The sequence below is a fragment of the Colius striatus genome, chromosome 6 (genome assembly GCF_028858725.1).
Source record: "Colius striatus isolate bColStr4 chromosome 6, bColStr4.1.hap1, whole genome shotgun sequence".
Taxonomy (NCBI): Eukaryota; Metazoa; Chordata; class Aves; order Coliiformes; family Coliidae; genus Colius; species Colius striatus.
In genome coordinates this window covers 13,255,223-13,275,757 of record NC_084764.1, presented here as the reverse complement: position 1 = coordinate 13,275,757, position 20,535 = coordinate 13,255,223, and positions in this window count along the sequence as shown.

Sequence of the window (20,535 nt, the reverse complement as noted above, 5' to 3'; positions counted from 1 at the left end):
TTTGTGAATATACATGGAAAGCTGATGCACAGCTTCATGCCACTGGATTCTTCGTCATGTCATGTGATGTTTATCCTCTTTAATTACAGATCTCTTTATACAGAATTCCATCACGAATTTAGGAGAATGCCAAGATACCAATTTTACTTTCTCTTCCTTCCAGGGGCTTCTCTCACAAAACTGGATATGGTCAGCATTTTGGTAGAAGATGTCAGTTTCCGCCTGGCAGGAAGGAGCCTGTATCACCTGTATAAAAGGAAATTATGACCTTTATTTTTTTAAGACTAATACATGTAGGGTTTATTTTGATATTCTTTCTTATGTTGCCATTTCACATATTTTCTATAGAATTATTCCTAAAGTATATACACATAAATACATTGAAGAAGTTTACAGTCTACACACAACAGTTTGTTCTGTCCTCAGAAAAATGAGAAAATACTACTCTCACATCTGGCAGACATTTGTTCATCACAGAATTGTGCATCTGAAAGTATTGCATAATAGATACGCAGGGCCAAAATCATCCTCGGTGTAACAGTACTGACGTCAATTCCCTTACACCACAAATGAATTTTTTGTGCAGAATGTAAAGAGTTCTCATGAAAGACAGAGAAACAGTTTAATATGGATGCTGCTTCTCTTTGTTTCCTTTAAACAGCTGGCAGCTGGTAGACACTGGCATACTGGCCAAATGCAAGAAATGAGATGGACCATGAAAAGAACTATGAGGAAAAGTAAAGAAAGTAACTGAGATAGAAATGGAACTGTATTAAGTTTTTCTACTTGGAAGGAAAAGGAGGAAAGGGGGTGACAGTGTAGAAAAATGATAGCATCTCATCTTTTTTTAGGATCAATTATAAAATCATTTTTTTCACCACAGACAGAAGCAGATTGTTATAGTCCATTGCAGCCACTTCCAGACACATCTTCTTCCTAGTGTGGTCATACAAGTTAGTGCTAACGTCCCATATTGTTTAACGTCCTCATTGATGATCTGGATGTTGGGGCAGAAATTTGCAGATGATACAATAGATGGTCATGCTGCCATTAAGGGTAATCTCAGCAGACTGACAGGAATCTCATAAAGTTCAACAAAGTGCAAACTCCTACACCTGTGCAGAAATAACCCCATACACCAGTACAAGTTGGGGGCCAACTGTCTGGAAAGCATTTTAGCAGTAAAACACCTAGGCATACTGGTGGACTAAAAGAAGCCATCGATATGTCCTTGCAGCAAAGGTGAGCAGCAACCAGCATTCTGGGCTACATTAGGAACATAATTGCCAAAAGGTTGAGAGATGTGATCCTTTTCCCCTACTAAGCATTGATGAGGCCATGTTTATAGTACTAGGTCCAGATCTCAGATCCACAGAACAAGAGATATAGGCTTAATAGAGCAGTCCTGCAAAGGGCCATGACAACAATTAAGGAGTAACTTGAGCATCTGCCATACCAGGAGAGGTTGAGAACAGAGATTTTTCAGCTGGGGGAAGAGAAGGCTCAGGGAACATCTTAACAGTATGTATAAATATTTGGGGGCAAGGGATGGTAAAGAAAACAGAGAGAATTTCTGCTCAGTGAAGAACTGAAATACGGAAAATTCCATTTACACATAAGAAAGAAACATTTTTTACCATGGAGTGGGTTGCACACACAAGTCATGGAATATCCATCCTTGAAGATGTTCAAAGCTCACCTTGACAGACTCCTGAGCAACTGTAATTGTTGCTCTAATCGACCCTGTTTGAGCATGGCGTTGGACTGAATGATCTCCAGGGGCCTCTTCCCTCCTCAATCATTCTGTGATTCTAAAAGATTCTGCTAAGGCGTATATAAGCCACTGAATAGCACAAAGGTTCATTACAAGGTTGTATGAGTGTGGCCAACACATAAGATATCTTAGACTAAAACATGATACAGATAGATCTGGTTGACTGCAGTATTAGTCACGATTAATACTGAATTTTCTTCACCAGGTAAGGTGGGTTTTTTAGCTAAAACTATGTTCTTGTCTTACCTACTGTAATTTTTACCTTGAGAAGGCATGCTTTGTAAGAGGGTAGAATGATGCACAGAAGTCAAACATGTTTTTTGATACTGATATGCTTCATATCTTCAACTAATCATTAAATCTTTCTGTGCTTTTGTTTACCCGAGTTGTACTATGAGGATAATTTTAGCAACCTTACAAAGCCATTTAGGATGATTACTGCAGGTTTATCTGAAAATACAGAACACTCTTTTGTCTAGCATGTATAAAGGTCTATGAATATCCCAGAAGGCACGATTTTCTCATCTGTGCATAATATTGGGTCACATTTGACATTTTGACATTTGACAGCTGACAATTCCAGCCACTTTGTCATCCTCAGTCCTCATTCCTAGGGCCTTCTCTCTCCATTTGATGCAGATGAATAAGGAAGTGTAGCCCTATGTATCCCTAAAGTTAGCTTCCCTCCGTGTACTCTTTGCTAAACAGTTGACTGTTTTGATTAGGAGCAGAGATATATCTTCAAAGATCACAGGTTTCATAAGTAGCTGAAAGCAACTAGTGGCATATGGGTGAGGAAGAAAAGGTTATGGCATAAATTTGAAACAAATGCAATGGAGTAGCTGTCTAAATTGCATTTTGAAATACTCTTTTTGAAAGAAAGATGACAAAACAATTCTGCTTTGTTCAGAGCTAAAGTTGCTACCAGTAAGTGGGGAAGCCAAAAAAGAGCAGGCATAGGGAGAACAGAACAATTGGTACTGAAGATTTGAAATACTGTGTATTTCAAGGGATACTGTTTCAGGCTATGTCTAGACTGGTTGCTTGAATTAACACATACTATAAGCTGGAAAAAAAGGGTTGTGCTCTGGAAATGCCTAGATCTTCCCCTAATTAACATGCTTGAATCTCCTGGAAGCACGGATCATGTCATACTACCAAAGGGTAAAATAATCAGGAGTATCTATGTAACTGAAACAGTATACATGTACTCTTTGGAAAAGGGCCCTTAACTCATAGTATTAAAAACAGGCAGACTACTTTAGTTAACACTTGAATTTACCTCCTGATTTTGCCTGATGTAGATTAGGAAGAATCCCTGTGAACAATTCTACTGGTAGAAAAGTGGGAACAGGAATTTCTTGCAGAGAGGTCATGACAAAATTGGGAAAAATTATATATGGAAGCAGTGACTAATGGCTGCAAAATTATTATTTCACTAAGTTTTATGATATTGGATTCTGTTCTTGAAAGCTAGAATTTTTGTGTATGATTCTTTGTGTTCTAAGGAAGATACGTGTTGTATATATTACTGACATTATATAGGTGTAGGCTCCACATATACAGTGAAATTATATAAACACTTATTAATTGCACATCTCAGTAAACCTTGGCCACAAAATTTCAGAGTACCTTTGCGACTTCAGTGCAATAAGTGGAATCACTGATAAACACAGAGCTTTAGCGTTACACAAAAATCAATTTAAATTGTGTCACAACTTGCTTATGCTTTTGGCAAATAATGTCTATAATTTTCTAACTGTATTGTCCTGTGCAGAGGAAACAGCATGATTCAGCTTCCTTCCTTATCCCTCCATGTCTCTGATCTCATGATCCTGTAGAAAATAAATTCCTGAACTTCCCTGAACAGAGTCTGAAATTGCTGCTGGTACTTAGAGTAGCCACAGAACTATGGCAGTCAGAACCACAGTTTATATTTTATATGCCAAGTCAGGTCTTTGAAGCTAGTAAAACTGTTAATTTAATATTTTTTAAAGCTATCTAGGTCTTTTTTAAAGATATATCATTTTAAATGTACCTAGTGAATAATTTTTGTGTATGATTTTCTTAGACTTCTGTTCCTTTACAGTATTCTCTCTGATTCTCTTTAGTGGGAACAAGTTCAGGACACAAGATTGGAAAGTGGTCATTTATGTAAGGAATAAATTAATGACATATCCTTAATAAAGATTATATTGAAGTTGGATGTGAATTTATATTTTATATTGTTCAGTTAATTTGCTTCAAGACAAACTTAACTAAATTAAATTGAACTATGGCAAGGTAAACCAGTTGCCAGAAAGTAAAAGACTCTGCATGTTTGTGTGCATATACACTAGTTTGGATTAAAACTGTGATTATTATTTCTTCCACTGAGCAATTTCAGACTGCAAAAATTAATGTTTGCAACTTCAAACACAAAAAAAATAACATCCTCAGTCTAGTCACAGTTAACCACACAGTGACTAAATATAGCATCAGCTAGTCTTCAGGATATGTCCACAATAACAGATTACTCAAAATGCTCTGCTGCTATTCCCTACCTAATATTATGCCTATGACAAAATGGGGAAGTTTAAAATATCTCTGTAATTATGGTAAACAGACAACAATCAGTAAAATTGCAGAGTACCATCTACTGTTCCTAACTTACAGGCTGTATATAGAAAGCTAAATTAGACTACAAGTAGTCAAATACAGACTTGTCATGGTTTGACATGACAGCCTTTTCTGGTAAGAGGGAAAGGGCTTTAAAGATGGCTCCTGTAATAAGTTGCTCAAAACTCTCCCCAGCTGTGAGCCAGATCCTTTTCTGGGGCTGAGCCAGTTAGACGCCTCCACAATCACTTTTTAAGAAGCTGGAAGGGGAGACTATCTTCCCATTTCTTCCTTCTCTGTCTCTTCTTTTTCAGCTGGTGGTGGTACAAGAAGTTGGAAGAGTGAGAGAAACAACCATACAGACTCCAAGGTGAGTGAGGAAAGAGAGGAGGAGATATGCTGAAGCAGAGACTCCTCTGCATTCTATCTTGTGAAGCTGAGATTTGTTTGCATTTTGTTAAAGATGTCACATCGAGGGCAGAGACTCATTTTGCTAAAGGGGACCCAGTGCTAGGGGCAGTGACTATGGCCAGAGGAGGCTGTGTCCCATGGGAGGGACTCAGTCTGTTTGAGCCAGGGGCAGTGAGTCTCTTCATTAAAGACTCTGAGCCAGGGGCAGAAACTATGGCCAGAAGAGGCCATGTCTTGTGGGAGGGACCCTGTATCTGCAGAAACTGCAACTGTGGAGAAGAATCCAAGCCAGAGATGTTCATTAAGGACTGTGTCCTGGGGGAGGGACCCTGTATTAGACCACGGGAAGAATGCCAGGAGTCGTCTTCATCTGAGAAGAAAGAAGCAGCAGAGCCCATCTGTGAGAGACTGACCACATCTCCCACTCTCTGCCCCCCTGAGCCGTTGAGGGGGGAGGAGGTAGAGATATCGGGAGCAGTGAGCTGGGCCTGGGAAGAAAGGAGGGGTGGGGGGGAAAATCTTAAAGTGCTGGTTGTAATTTGCTCATCATCCTACTCCCTTTTTGCTTTTATTCCATTCTGTTTCTGGTAGGTAGTAGAATAAACTTTCCTACTTTCCTCTCTAAGTCGAGTACTGGAGTCTGTTTAGCCTGTAACCATAAATGAGCCCTCCCTGCCCTTGTCTCAATCCACAACAACCTTGGTTATCTTTTTACTCTAATTTCGCTGGGGCCTCTGCCATCCTAACAAGGGTGGGGGTTAATGGGGGGCACCAAGCAAGAGACTATTGTGGTGCTTCTTTGTTAGCTGGGCCAAACCATGACAAGACTAGATTCCAGGTGTTGTTGAAGCACAGGGAAATCGTACTTTGAGTGACATATAAATTCTAACCTAGATCTACCTAGATCAGATCAGGAATGCATCCAGATGGGTCTTGAAGACCTTCATGGAAGGTTTCCTTACTAACTGTGTCAGGAATTTTAACAATATTTTTAAATGTTGCATTTCTTAGATATAATGTCTCTATTTCCTCTTACTTTCTTACTTTGGAATTGGGATATTACTCAGTGTCCAAAAACCTTTATGCTGCACTCCAGATAAATTCCTCCTTGAACTGAACACAAAAAGAAACAGGTATCTTTAAGTGTCTCTCTGTCTTTTCAGGAAAGCAGTACTTATTTCCAGGCATGGCTTCCACCCCTCTTTGACTGTGACCCTGATGATGCCCATCTGCTTACGTACAACAGCCTTTAAGTGAGAACAGGAAGAGGCAAATCATGGAAGCAGCTGTTCTCTGAATCACAATCCTCTCTGGATTTCTCTATAAAAAAAAATAATAGGAAGATAATGCAGAGCAGAAGCATAATATTCTTTGAAGCTACCTCTGCAACTGCTACCAAGAAGACTCACCAGCATGCTGGCAAAGAGGGATGCAAGTGCACACAAAGTTTTATCTTCATAGATTGAGGGTCTCTTTCACTTTGGCTTGCCCAGTGTACAAGGTTGGATGACTATAAGACTGTCCAGCCTCCTCTCTATGAGTGATCTATTAGAAGCTGCCTTAGTTTGGTCTCAGAGATTTCCCTTCTATCCCTCCCTGAATAACGACTTCCCAATATGGATTCATGGGAAATTTAACTTAAAAATACACAGACCAAAAATTTTTCACAGATTTATGCATTCGGTGATCAAAATTAAAGTCTGGTTTGGTAGCAATTCATGTTTATCTTGTATGGGAATAAATGATCACATTTTACATAACAGAGAAATCTTGATTCTAGCATCTTAAGACTGAGCATGTAAATTATTGTTGGTAAAACTTTCATATTTACTGACATATTCTGTATTGCTCTGTCTAGCCTTTGGTAGACATTATCAAAAAACCTTAGGGTAGGCTTTTATGTGGAGAGACAAATTCCTGAATGTTACATGTGCAGATAGTATCCTGTTTGTATTTTCTTGTAGAATTTCCAGATAACTTCAATGAAGTGGTAACCATATGTGACTAAAAGTTAAGTCACAGAAATATTTGTCCTATGAAGGACATTTAGGAGACATCAAGGACTACAGAAGTCTGGTTCCTGGAAATCCTTGGGTGTGTTATATACACACTGTAATGAAGAATTTTCTCAATACTTCCTTAAAAGGCTCCACTTAATATTTTCAAAGTTTTTATTTAAGAATCACCTCTGTCTTAGCTGTTTAAATACAAATCTATTCATACATCTACTTACTTCCCTGTTTAAGTGAGCATGTAGAGGCTAAAATCTAACAACAGTAAGGAATAGTCTTCAGTCAAAATACCTGTGAAAAATGAATAGTCTTTCTTTTACAAATTTAGGAAAATATGGCCTTCTTCGTTTTAGAAGTGATCAGCTCGCACTATATTCTTCTGGAGGCTGATTACCTGTTTCAGCTGCTCATTTTATGAATGGAGCTGTAAGATATGCTGAATTTGAGAGTAAATTTTCTTTTGTCTTTCATCTTACAAATAAAGTAGACCATTTCTGTACCAGATATTCTCAGGGTGTTTGTAAAATAGCCAAAAATCTGAGCTTGTTCTGAAATGCTTAAAAACAGAACCGAAACAGTTATCTACAAAAATGTCCCAAGTTTTCCAGACTGAAATCTGACTTTCTATGCAAGTTTTACTTGGAATTTTATCAGCAATAAGAGGTAGCTAGCGAAAACCAAGACAGCAAAATAAATGTAAGCACTTCTAATTATCAGAATCATAAATGACAGTATTTTCACATCTTCCTCCAGTAAACTGTACCAAAAAATGATGTGTACCTTCACTTGCAACTGATCAGTTCCCATGCAAATTCCCTAGAGTGTCTTATACTTAATTTCTTCTCTCTGTCACCATTTCCCTTGTGCTATTTTGAGAAGAGAAAAAAAAAAAAAATCCAATGATGGCTTTCCTTCCTGGCTCACAATTCCTTGCTCTCTTCCTGCCCTTATTGAGAAATTATCTTCTGTATGATCACTCTCTTGAAAACTAGAAACATTATCTTTGTGTCATTTATGTATAAAATCAGATGCAGACTCAGATTAGGGGATGTTAATGTTCCCTAGCATTCCCTAGTAGCCTTTCGTTATGTGCTTCCTCAGTATAACCATGTAGTTCCAAAATTTTACCTACACTCTCCTCTTTCCCATTTAACTCAAGAGTTTTTTTCTTGATCTCATACATTTGCATTAAAGGAATCCAGGAACTACTTTCATTGGGTCAATATGAAGAGAATTTCTGGAGAGCATATGCTCAACATACAGGAGCCAGCTAGTGAACAGTGACATTTAGTATAATAAATCCCTGACAATTGAGGAGCCTCTTCAGTAAAACTACATTCCCTGTGCCTTCTTGCAAAAACTTTATATAACTCCAATGAAATAATAAATGCATATGACTAATTCAAACAGTTACATTGCAGAGTACTTGCTCTTTTGAGTGTACTTAACAGACTTTTACATGTTGAGGACAAAGTTTGACACTCAAGTTTTACGTTTACAATGTCTGACAGGAAACCAGAAAAATGTAACAACTTACTTGCAACATGTTCATGAACACCATGTGAAATACATAGACCTTATTGGATCAGGGGAGTGCCACGTTCCACTATGACTCAAAGGAAAAAGAAGGCAGTCATATGTAAAATATGCTGAATTCAGACATTTGCTACCTTGTTGCATAGACCTTTGTTACCATAGACCTTTGCAAACCTTTTCTCCCATTTACTGTGTTTTTAAGGGTGGGTGTTAATAAACATCTTAAAGTAGAAGATGGAAAAAAAAAAATTTTCTCCGTTCTGACATTATTAAAATCTGTTTGAAATTCCCATTCTGGTAATTTCTGTAGACCTTTTCCATGTATTTTGCATGCAGTATTAATACAGGTAGAAAAAAGCCCTTCCTACAAGTTTAGTTGGTGACCTTAGATGACACTTTACATTTCATTGCCAAAACAGTCATAGTTAATTACTTCAAAACTTGTTTCCTTGATTAAACATATAATTAATAGATTACTTTAGTTTTCCTTCAAACTTAGTCTTCTAAATGGAAAAATGGAAAAGTCACCTTTGAAAAAGAGTTTAGATGCCTGGCTTGGACCTTTTATGAAAATCATCTTTTGTTAGCTTTAGCATAAAAAAATAATAAAAAAAAAAAAACAGTACTATTTCATCAAGTTCTGACTAACAGAGAATCAGAAATGTTCTAAAATGTACAATTACAAACAGGCATAAACTTTGAGACATTTTTGTGGTTTCAGAGAAAACTGACTTGAGTACATACGTCTGGAAAGTCCCACCAAGAAGCCACTTCTGTATTTTCAGGAAATTAAGTAAAAGAGCCTGCTGCAATTTTTCTGTTGTCTTTTGTTTATTTATTTTAAGCCACATAATAAGCAGAAATTTGTGATAATAGGTGCAGTATTTAGACCAAAAAACATTGTTTGAAGATAAAAGCATTGTTTATATAAACAACTGTTCTTTTAAAATGTTGAGACCAATTGTAATCATCTTATATTCTGTGAGACTGTGAATAGTGAGGAGGTTTCAAAGCTTTGCAGCTGCGAAACCAAGCCAAGATCATAGTCATTCTCTTAAGTGCTCTGGTTTTTCCTTCCTTCTTCTGGAATTATCCACAGAGATTACTTGACAGATGAAAAGTAGTAGGATAATGCCATAAGATGCCTCGAAGTGGTCTTGATGTAAAAGGGGACTGGAAGAGTAGTATCCTGAATTAGGTTGCTGTTCTTAAGCATGAGCACACATATACCAGATTGTCATGGTTTAGGCTCATCAGGGGACAAAAGACTCAAGTACCAAAGACCTGAGAATTGCCAAAGGGCAGGGAGGGCTTATCTGCCACTTATGGTCCAGGACAAAACAGACCAGGCTATTTGGCTTGGGCAAGAAAACAGAAAATAATTTAATCCAACACCAACTAAAACATAACCATAAAACCCCAAAACATAACCAACACAAAACAGCAGAGTGGTACAACAATGAAGAGTATAATGATACAACCAACTCTTTGAGACCACCTTCTCCTCATCCCTCCTCTCTTCCCAGGCTCAGAACCTTGATCCTCGTGTCTTTATCTCCTCCCCCACTGAACAGCTCAAGGGGGAAGGGAATGAGGGTTTCAGTCAGTCTGTTCCTGATGGCTTCTGCCATTTGTCTCTCCTTGGGGCAGGCGGGCTCCACGCCAATCCTCCCTGCTCCTCGACAGGGTACCTCACACTCCCAGCAGCCCTGCATGGGCAGTTCCAATGTCTGTTCATTTCAAAGACTGCAGCTCCTCTCTGCCTCTCGTGTGGGTCTACTCTGTGGTGTGCAAGCTCTCCAGCATGGCCTGTGCCATGGCAGCCTCCTCACACAATCTCTCACCTGTCTGGGTGCACTCACACGGAGCTGCTGGTGGCTCTCAGTCCTGCCATTGCCCTCCATGGGTTGCAGGGGCACAGCCTGTGTTGTCACCATGGGTTGCAGAGGGGTCTCTGGTCTCCTCCTTCCTTCCTCCTTCTCTGACTGTGGTATCTGTGTAGTTGCCTCCATCTTGTACAGCTCCTCCCAAACACTTCAAATTCCCATCCTTAAATAGCGATGGCAGAGGCATCAGACTGGCCCATCCGGGCCAAAGGTGAGTCTGAACCCAAGAGCCGGAGAAAAGTCAAAGAACTCTTTACCAGATCTTCACTGCAACCTACTCCCCCTGTTACCAAGCAAAAGCTACTCCTTGCTAAACCATGACACAGATCCAAAGGTCCATGTAGCACCTCATCGTGTCTCAGTACTGGTCAAATCATGGACCTACAGAAGAATATAAGAACAGGGTGAATATAGTGTCAACATTCCCTGGTATTTGGAAGATGACGATAATCAGCTGTTTCTAATTCAGAAATTTCTTTACATAAGAATAGAATATCTTAGGCTTTGTCTAACCCCATATTCTGTCTCCAACAATATCCATAACTAGATGCATAAAACCCATTAAAAACAAATCAACCCACCTAGACATGTTCCTGTGCGACCTGATCAAGGTTGACCTGCTTCTGCAGGGAGGTTGGACTAGATGATCTGCAAAGGTCCCTTCCAACCCCTACCATTCTAGGATTCTATGATTCTATTACATGCTCTCTAGCACTCTCACAGCCTCTTGATTCTTTCAGATTGGAACACTTCCAAAGCCTGATAGCATTTGTTCAGTAATCCACAAACAGATATCTCTCCAAGTTAGCCAACATTTCCCTGCATCCACACAGGTAACAAGTTCCACACATGTATTGCCGATTCTGCCTTGACTTTGGCTGTTAATGCCTTCATTTGATGGCCACTACTTCTTGCATTTCATAGAGATTGAAAATGCTCCTTGTTAATAAATTTTGGAAGGCTTACAGTTACAGTCAGTTGGATTCTGATGTGGCTCAGTATCACATTTCCCCTTTTCAAACAGCTAATGGCTTAATCAGGTCTGCTTTCTGCATTGACAGAAAGGACAGTCTCTTTCATTTCTTTAAAAAGGTTTTCCAGATCAAAAGCTCTTCCCATTCCCTCAAAGTTTCTGGATTTCATTGACACTTTCTCCACAATGCCTCTGGCAATCCAGAAGTCACGCTGTCTGTTTGAAAGATTTCAAGCATGAGTAATGAATCTCCCTCCAATCCTGAGAAAACAGATCTGGAAGCTTGGAAACAAGACTTCTTGTAAACGATATTGATATCAGACAGAGACTCACTGCTGCCAAACTGAGGTCCAATTGTTGAGGATACTTTGACTCCGTCCCAACTGACCCCTCGGCAGTATTGCAAAGCTATGAGACTTTGAATGAGGCCTAAGCTGCACAATTAGTGATCACGATGGAGGGATCACAAGTTAAAGCATTAAATAGAAAGTATCCATTTCACATCTTTGCTGTGCAATCTTTGCTAGTTTGTGGTGAGGAAAATGGGAGTTCTGTAGGACTAACTGAAAACAGAAGGAAACAAGAATATTTTTCATACTGGCATAAAGAGTACCACTTTAGTTCTGCCATGTTTCTCCCATTGAAAGAATCATGTGTTTACGTACTTCATACAATGACATTGTAAGCATCCTGTAGAATGTCCCACAGTGGTTAATGACTTTGTTCCTCTGTTCAGCTCTTTCTTTGGTGGCCTGAAGGCAGCTATGTTCTGATAACATAGGGTGCTTTTTCATATTAATACTTTACACTTAGTTCTGGCTTTCTGCTTTTAGGAAAAAGAGCCCAATGTCTTACAAAAGGTTGTGTGGAGTAAGCATTTCTGCAAGGTTTTAATTCCAAAAAATGTAAGCAGTGATGAGGATTTACAGCAGAACCATCCTGTCATACTCTACTCTGCCACTCCCACATACAGTGCAGTGCTGTGTGCGATGTCATGTCCTCACCTCACACAAGCCTCAAATCTGATAATCTAAGAGTTTGCACACACTATTATGCTTTACTGAAATATTAGGGTTTGTTCTGTATAGTGACATGCTGATTGATAAACTCTTAATTAGCTGATGTTTATGAATGTCTGCTTTTACAGTAGATCCTAATTAATTGTCCTCTGCCTATATAATGTCACTATATGCCAAACATGGATTGTTTTGCAACTGCTATCCTCCTGTGTGTGTATATACAAAGGATGAATAGCTGTAAAGCCTTCTGTGCTACATTTTATATGGAAAACTAGTTACAAAATATATCAAGTTACACCAGACAGCTGCCTAAATTCTGGAATTACTATCTGCTAACCATTTATATGCTAAGATTGTCATTCACAGCCAAAACTTTATTTGGCAAGTAGCATTTTTCTAATCCACAGTTTACACTGATACTAAATATTATACCATCCTAAACAAGCATGTTATTATGCTTTTTCCTCATCTTACCAATCACAGAGCCCTCACTCAAAATTTCAGGTGTCCATTTCTAATTGAATGCTTCCTTTTGTGAAAACAAATTTAATTCATATAATGTCTTAAACATTATATATAGGGCTTTTTTCAGAATACACTGGACACTTTTGTTTTAGGGCCACTCGGTGATATTCCATAATTATATATGGTTTTCTCAAAAAAGGGTTGGTAAAGGCTGTACTTTCCTAAGAACTGCAAATAACATGATCTCTAAAGAGTTCTATGTGGAAAATACATAAATATAAATCTGTTCTCTTTGCAGAGGAATCGTTTAAAGCACTTCAGACGTAATTCCTTTTATGACAGTATGTAATATACAACAGTATCTTCCCTCTTTCAAAGAAATCTGACTTTCTTTAAGAATACATTATTCTATAAAGACACTGAATAAAATTAGGCTGTACTTTGGAGCTCTTGGTGGCAGAGATACCTGTTATACTCTGTCTTTGAGCAGCAACAAATACAGCAGAAATCCGTGCTTCTGCTGGATTCTCTTGTCACTTCCACAATGAAAACCACAGTGACAGTTCTGAGTAGATGTGACCTCTACTTTTATTTATCCTGCCTTGTTTCTATTTACACTTTAAAATTAAATTTCTCTCTGTTTTAAACTTCTCTGCTACAGGTCAGAATTTAAGTTTCCCCACTCTGTCTTTGAATTTGCATTGCAATCATAGTAAAGCTTGTAGGAGGGAACCCTGTAGAGAGAAATGACAGAAACAGTGTAGACTCTTTTGCTGGTACAAGGGAATTTTTCCCTCTTCAAATACCAAGAAGCTTAGTCTGTGAAACTAATGAGTGGCTTTATCTCTAAAAAATTCACAAACATGCTGAACTTGAGTTTTAGCAAAGTAGAAGGGGTCATGAAATGATCATTATGGTTTGTGAATTAGTTTATCCATCTAGTTTATCTATCTCAGCACTTGAAAGGACAGGTAATAATAATATTCAGCCCACCTTACCACCCATATAAATTGTCCTTTTTTAGCTCTGTGCAGCTTTTTCATGTCTAATGGACCTGGGAGTGTTTGCAGAACTTCCTTAGTTTGGCTACCAAACCCTTTTGTTGTGAGATTTGGGAGACCTGCTAGTAAAGGTACCTTCTGCATATTCAGATTTGAAGGTCATTATATGTCTTTGTGTTCAAGATATGCAGTAAGCTCAGTACTGGTAATACAGGATCCCTTCTTTGAAGCTTCAGCCCAAAAAAACCCACCATTTCCTTTTGGCAGCAGTATCTGATTCACACGTTCACTGAAGTCAGGCTTCCTCTTTTGGGAACTGGAGGAAACTAGATTTGTCATTTGAAATGTCAGCAGCCTTTTGTGTAGCAGAAAGGAAAAAAAAAAAAAAAGGAAAAAAAAAAAAGATCATGAGAAGTAAAGCCAGTAGTTTCTACTTCTATCATAACAGTGGCAAGACCTCTGAAAACAGGAACAAGAACAGGTCTTGGGATATTTCAAGTGTGGTGCCAACTTAGTTTTAACTTGTACCTATTAAAAGCTACAAGTAATCACCAATGAAAAATCTGTTGATTTAAGTTCCTTAGCCTTGTCCCAGTGTCTTAGTATTCTCATACAGTTGGCTTTGTGAGCTCCAGCAAAGGACAGACATCACAAAGGACTATGGAAAGCTTTGTATGCATACACAGAGACAAAGAATGTCTCCTCACTATTTTGCTCACTGTGAGACTGAAAATTGTAATGTACTCACCATTGCCAAAATATGCTTTAAAAAAAAAAATCAACCCAGAGCTCTTTCATAAACTATTTTACAACAACCTGAGGATATTATTATAATGTGGTCAGAATATAATTTATTACAAAATGTAAAGCAATATTTACATCTTTGCAACTGCTTAATAGCAATGCAAAGAACTTCTGCAGGGGACAATTTGTGATATATTGCCTGTAAAATAGGATGATTTGTCCTGTTCTCAGAAAATCTACCTTTAATCAAGTCAGCAGTGTGGTGACTTCACTAATTATAATCACATTTTAGTGTATCCACCCCAAGAGACTGAACACATGAGATGGATGGATGTGAAACTGAAGAATCAATATAACTGAAATTGTGGTAGTCTGAGAATAGCACTCAAAAAACCAAGGTGAATGAAATGTTTGTAGATCTAGGAATGCCACTTTTTGCCACTGGATGGCAGAAGGGTAAAGGTGTGACTCACAAGCATTTACTGAACAGGGAATTAATCTCACTATCACAAGTATACTTGTGCTGCAGAGAAAAGTCTGAGACACACCATATGGTTTTAAGTCATGAAAATAACAGGTTTTCTGCCTTTAAAAGAAAAAAAAAATCACTTAGTGAGGTATGTGGTTTTGATGGCAGATTTAGAAAGTCTTTGGCACCCTATTATAGATTGTAATTTGAAGAACCATTGAATTATCCTACATTGGTGGTACATGTCTTTTATTGTATGAGCTGAAGCTCTCAGCCTGACTTTAAATGTCTATGTCTACTCTAAATGCTCTTTTATATATTCATTACTTGTTATTTTGCACAAAAGATACTTTTGTCTGAAGAGATGTTTAAAATGTCCTTCAATTAATCCATAGAATTTAGCTTTATTTATTTGGGAGACAGTCTCTAAAAGCAATTTCTTTCCATTTGGAAATGTGAATATTTAACAAGGAATTTCTGTTAGTATGTAATTAATTTCTTTCTATGAATGCATAAGTCAACATTTGAAAAAAAAAAAAGTTGGACAAATTTTGTCTAGTTTTGGAGGTGAGATCACTTTCCTTCACAATATTTGAATAAAGAAGATGAGGAAAATCACTAATGTGTTTATTCTAACACCTATGTGTTCAGCATATACATAGGAAAAAATATCTAAATTGTATCCTGTTAAGGTTTCATGGAAACTGGTGGTGGCCGCTGTCAAACAGGAAACCTATGGCAAAGTGGTTTCCAGGTGTCATATCTCAGCTGTCCAGGTGAATTTACTCTGTGTTTTGACCAGAAAATCCTCAGACAAGAAGTCCACTTAGCCCTTTCCATGGTGAACACCCATGTTACTTCCTTCTCTAGCATTAGTACCCCAAAATTAATGGAGCCTCAGTTGTTAAGGTGGCCCTATATTGGCTGGCTAAGAATCACAGACAGCAGAGTTGTGTGGCAGAGGGGAGGCACAAGGGTAAACCATTCAGTACTCCCCTGCCAGAGGACATTGACAATCCCTGTGCGGCTATTTTCCTGCTCAGCTAGGACCTCGTCTTACCTAACCATCCCTACACTAGCTACAGATCAGAGCAAATTATATATGTGAAGTCCACCTTTAAGCAGAATCCCTGCAGCAACAGAGACTTAACTTGTGGCACATCTTCCCAGTAATTCACCCGAAAGCAGACCAACCAGCTGAGGAAGAGAAATACGCAACAGTAATTCCCCTAGAACATTTGCATCCTCTTCCCAGTACTTCCTCCTGTTCATCTTTGCCATCTTTTCTTTCCAAATATAGAACTTCAAATATATGCATATATAATTCAATTATATTCTTCTGTGATTATGCCTACGACTCTTTTTCTGCTTTAGCAGAAACATGGGACTAATCAGAGTTCTTTCTCTTTTTTTTTCCCAAGAGTAACAAGGAAAAATAAAATCAAGTTCTTCCTGCAAATTTTGGGCTTTCCAGAATGATGTTCAGTTTTCTGTGCAGCTACAAAGAACCTTTATCTGGTTTCTCAAAATCTGTTTTGACCACTGCTATAAATCTACTAAGAGTACCAACTTGAGCACATAACAGCAGTCCTAAATGCCCCTAAGTTACCTTCAGAAAATACCTGAGATGCCTCTCTTCCATTTACATGCCTGATTAAGTGCTTATTTGCTATGTAGAGTAAAGCTCTTGCTTTAAAAGTTGTTTACTTAACAATTATCTTTTTGCACTAGAGCAATGCTAGAGGTTTCTACTCTGGTATTTTCAAATCTCTCTGTGGCACAGTTAATCAATCCAAAAGCCTTGTTCTTCTTTAAGTAGAAGACTGGATTTACAAAGGCCACAAATCGTGTTTCTTTACTTGATGTTATAGTTTGATTAGTCCCTGAATTCCTCATCAGTAATATGAGGACACTGATCCTCAGGCCAGCTTAGCAGCTCTGCACAGTGAGACAAAACAGTTTTAAGTGCTGATACGCTTTATATAAAAAGAATTCTCAGGTGATCAGAGAGTAGCCTCAGTGGCTACATCTCCAGTTTTCCCTTTTCCTAAGACTTGGTACAAACAGATCTCTGGGAGAAAGTGGGTGTTTTCCTGTCAGGCTCATGTCTTCTTAAAATGTGGTGTTTAAGAAGAACTTTCTGAATGAAAAGCTTTTCCTTTGTCCATTCTTTTTTATTTTCCAGAATCACTTCATATGAAGGAGGATGTAACCTGTCATCTTCTGGTGAGACTGGGTTACATTCTGGCCCCAAAATTTAGTAAACACAAAGAATTCTTTTTAGCTATGTTCACCCCTCTCTTAAGCTCCCCTCTCTTCCTTGTGACTTCAAGCATGTTTCAGTATTAGTCAATATATGAGATACAATATGTGTATTTTCATTCTTCCAAAAATAGCCTAGTATTAAATAACAATAAATCACTTAGAGACTAATCTCAGCTGAGACTACAACTCAAAATTCAAAACCCCAGAGCAGAACCCAACATTTGAATCTCTTCTAAAAGAGAACAATCTCTTCTCTATCCAAAATTATATAAATCCCCTATGAATGTGGCTGCTTTCATGCCATCAGTCTTTCACTTCATCTTGCTCAAAATTTCTCCAGCTATAAAGTGGTTTTTAATATTATTATTATTGTTGTTGTTATTATTACTATTATTATTGATATTATTATTATTATTATTATATAAACCAGTGAAATCATAGAATCATAGAATCGTAGGGGTTGGAAGGGACCTTTAGAGATCACCTAGTCCAACCCCCATGCAAAAGTAGGGTCACCTTGATTGGGTCACAAAGGAACATGTCCGTGCAGGATTTCAAGAACTCCAGAGAAAGAGACTCCACAGCCTATCTGGGCAGCCTGTGCCAGGGCTCTCTCACCCTCACAGTAAAATAGTTTTCCCCTATGTTTAAATGGAAGTTTTTGTGTTCCAGTTTCTTTCCATTACCCTGTGTCCTGTCACAAGATGCAAAAGAAAAAAGTGATGCCCCAACCTCCTGACATCCACCATTTAGATATTTGTAAATATTAATGAGATCCCCCCTCAGTCTCCTCTTCTCCAGACTAAACAGCCCCAGTTCCCGCAGCCTTTCCTTGTATGAAAGATGTTCCAGTCCCCTGATCATCTTGGAGGCCCTGCGTGGGCTCTCTCCAGAAGTTCTCTGTCCCTCTTGAGCTGGGGAGCCCAGAACTGGACACAGTACTCCAGATGAGGCCTCACCAGGGCAGAGCAGAGAGGCAGGACAACCTCACTCAACTTGCTGGCCCCACACTTCTGGATGCATCCCAGGATGCCATTGGCCTTCTTGGCCACGAAGGTACATTGCTGGCTTATGATTAGTTTATTGTCAACCAGTATTCCCAGGTCTCTCTCTGCAGAGCTGCTCTCCAGCAGGTCAGTCCCCAGCCTGTACTGGTGCATGGGATTGTTCATTCCCAGCTGCAAGACTCTGCACTTGTCCTTGTTGAACCTCATGAGGTTCCTCTCTGCCCAGCTCTCAAGCTGGTGGAGATCCTGTTGAATGGCAGCCCAGCCTTCTGGTGGATCAGCCAGTCCTCCCAGTTTGGTGTCATCAGTGAACTTGCTGAGGGTACACTCTGTCCCCTCATCCAGGTCATTGATGTAGATGTTGAACAAGACTGGCCCCAGAACTGATCCCTGTGGAACTCCACTGGCCACAGGCCTCCAGCTCGATTCTGTGACACTGATCAACACTCTCTGGCCTCTGTCATTCAGCCACGTCTCGATCCACCTCACTGTCCACTCATCCAAGCCACACTGCTTGAGCTTTCTGATGAGGATGTTATGGGAGACAGTGTCAAAATCCTTGCTGAAGTCAAGGTAAACAACATTCGCTGCTCTCTCCTCATCTAGTCAGACAATTATGCCCTCATAGAAGGTTATCAGGTTTGTCAAAAAGGATCTGCCCTTGGTGAATTCATGTTGACTCCACCTGATAACCATCTTTCCCTTCATATTTGTAGTGACAATATTAAGGGTGAGTTGTTCCATCACCTTTTCAGGGATGGAGGTGAGGCTGACCGGTCTATACCTTCCTGGGTTGTCCTTCTTGCCCATTTTGAAGACTGGAGTGACATTGGCCTTTCTCCACTCCTCAGGCACCTCGCCTGTCCACCATGATTGTTCAAAAATGATGGAGAGAGGCTTAGCAATCACATCAGCCAGCCCCCTGAGCACTCTAGGATGCATCCCATCATGTCCCATTGACTTTTGAGCATGAAGCTTGCCCAACAAGGCTTCCCAAGGGCCAGCCTTGGCTGTAAAGACTAAAGCAAAGAAGGCATTCAGTAGTTCAGCCTTCTCTGCATCCTCTGTCACCAGGGCACCCTCTATGTTCAGCAGCAGGCCCACATTCTCCCTGATCTTCCTTTTGCTGCTGATGTACCTGAAAAACCCCTTCTTGTTTTCCTTTATTTTCCTGTCTAGGAAATGTTTCTATTACACCTGAGTTTTATTATAGTGAATGCGGTCAGTACTTAATTTTGAAAATATATTGCTCTAAAGTTTGTACTGAATATAAGCAAAGAATCTTGTTCAGAAATGTTGGTTTAAAAAAACAACCTCTCTGAACTCAGATAAATGACTATTCCAAAGTATTATTTATGTAGTAAGACAATAGATTTTTAGAGAGATATTTTGTAAGCTTGAGATGAGTACAATATTTACTCATTAAGGTAAGAAATAGGATGTCAACTGTACAAGAAAAGAAGAAACTTTTTTTGACATGCGATTCATCACACGCACAAAAGTAAAGCAATTTTGTGGGTGTCAAAACTGGCTGGACTGCATTTGTTGCCCTCCCAATAATTACCCATTCATGAGTGATAGACATACTTGCTAGCTGGTGTACAGCACGGAGGAGTAGCCTATCTGATGAGTCATAGCAAAATGGATACCCTCTTTCACCTTTAGTCTATGATCTGGCATAGAAATGAATCAAAACTTCTCCATTTGGTATGTATGTTTGTAGGATTAAGACTGGAATTTGTCAAGTAAAACTTTTTTATTTTTTTTAAAGTACCTCCATTTTAAAAGGGAACATGCATTTCTGGCAGATGCCTTTCAACACAAGACAGTGAATGAATCCTTTACCGCTTTGCACATGCAGGTCATTGCAGATTATATAAATAGGGTAGATAAGAGAAGGATCTTAGACCGGGCAGTGCTCTTTACTAGGATAGTAATTCAACAAGTAAAAAAATTATCAACTTTGTAGAATAAGAACATTTTTGTGGTGAACTCAGTTACCCAGTCCTTGCATCATTTTGCCTTACAAATTGGCCACACAGTCACACTGACCTAAATTACTGGTTTGTAATTGGACATAACCTTTGAAAAATTTCTCATTTAGGACTGAACTTTTTATGACCTGCATGGAAACCTTCTATTTGAGAATGAAAGTTACAATTTCAACTGATGAGTTTTGCTCATATGATGGTAACAACTGATCTGGGAATTCAATTGACATGGATATCATTCCAGAAAATATTTTACAAATAGAACAACTATAGAATGTTCTTCTGTAAGTAAAGAGTTAAATTTTTAAGTGTCAGCATTTAAACTTACCCTTAAAAAGCATTTGAAACATGTTTTAAAAGTTTTATTTTGGCTTTCCTGTCCTT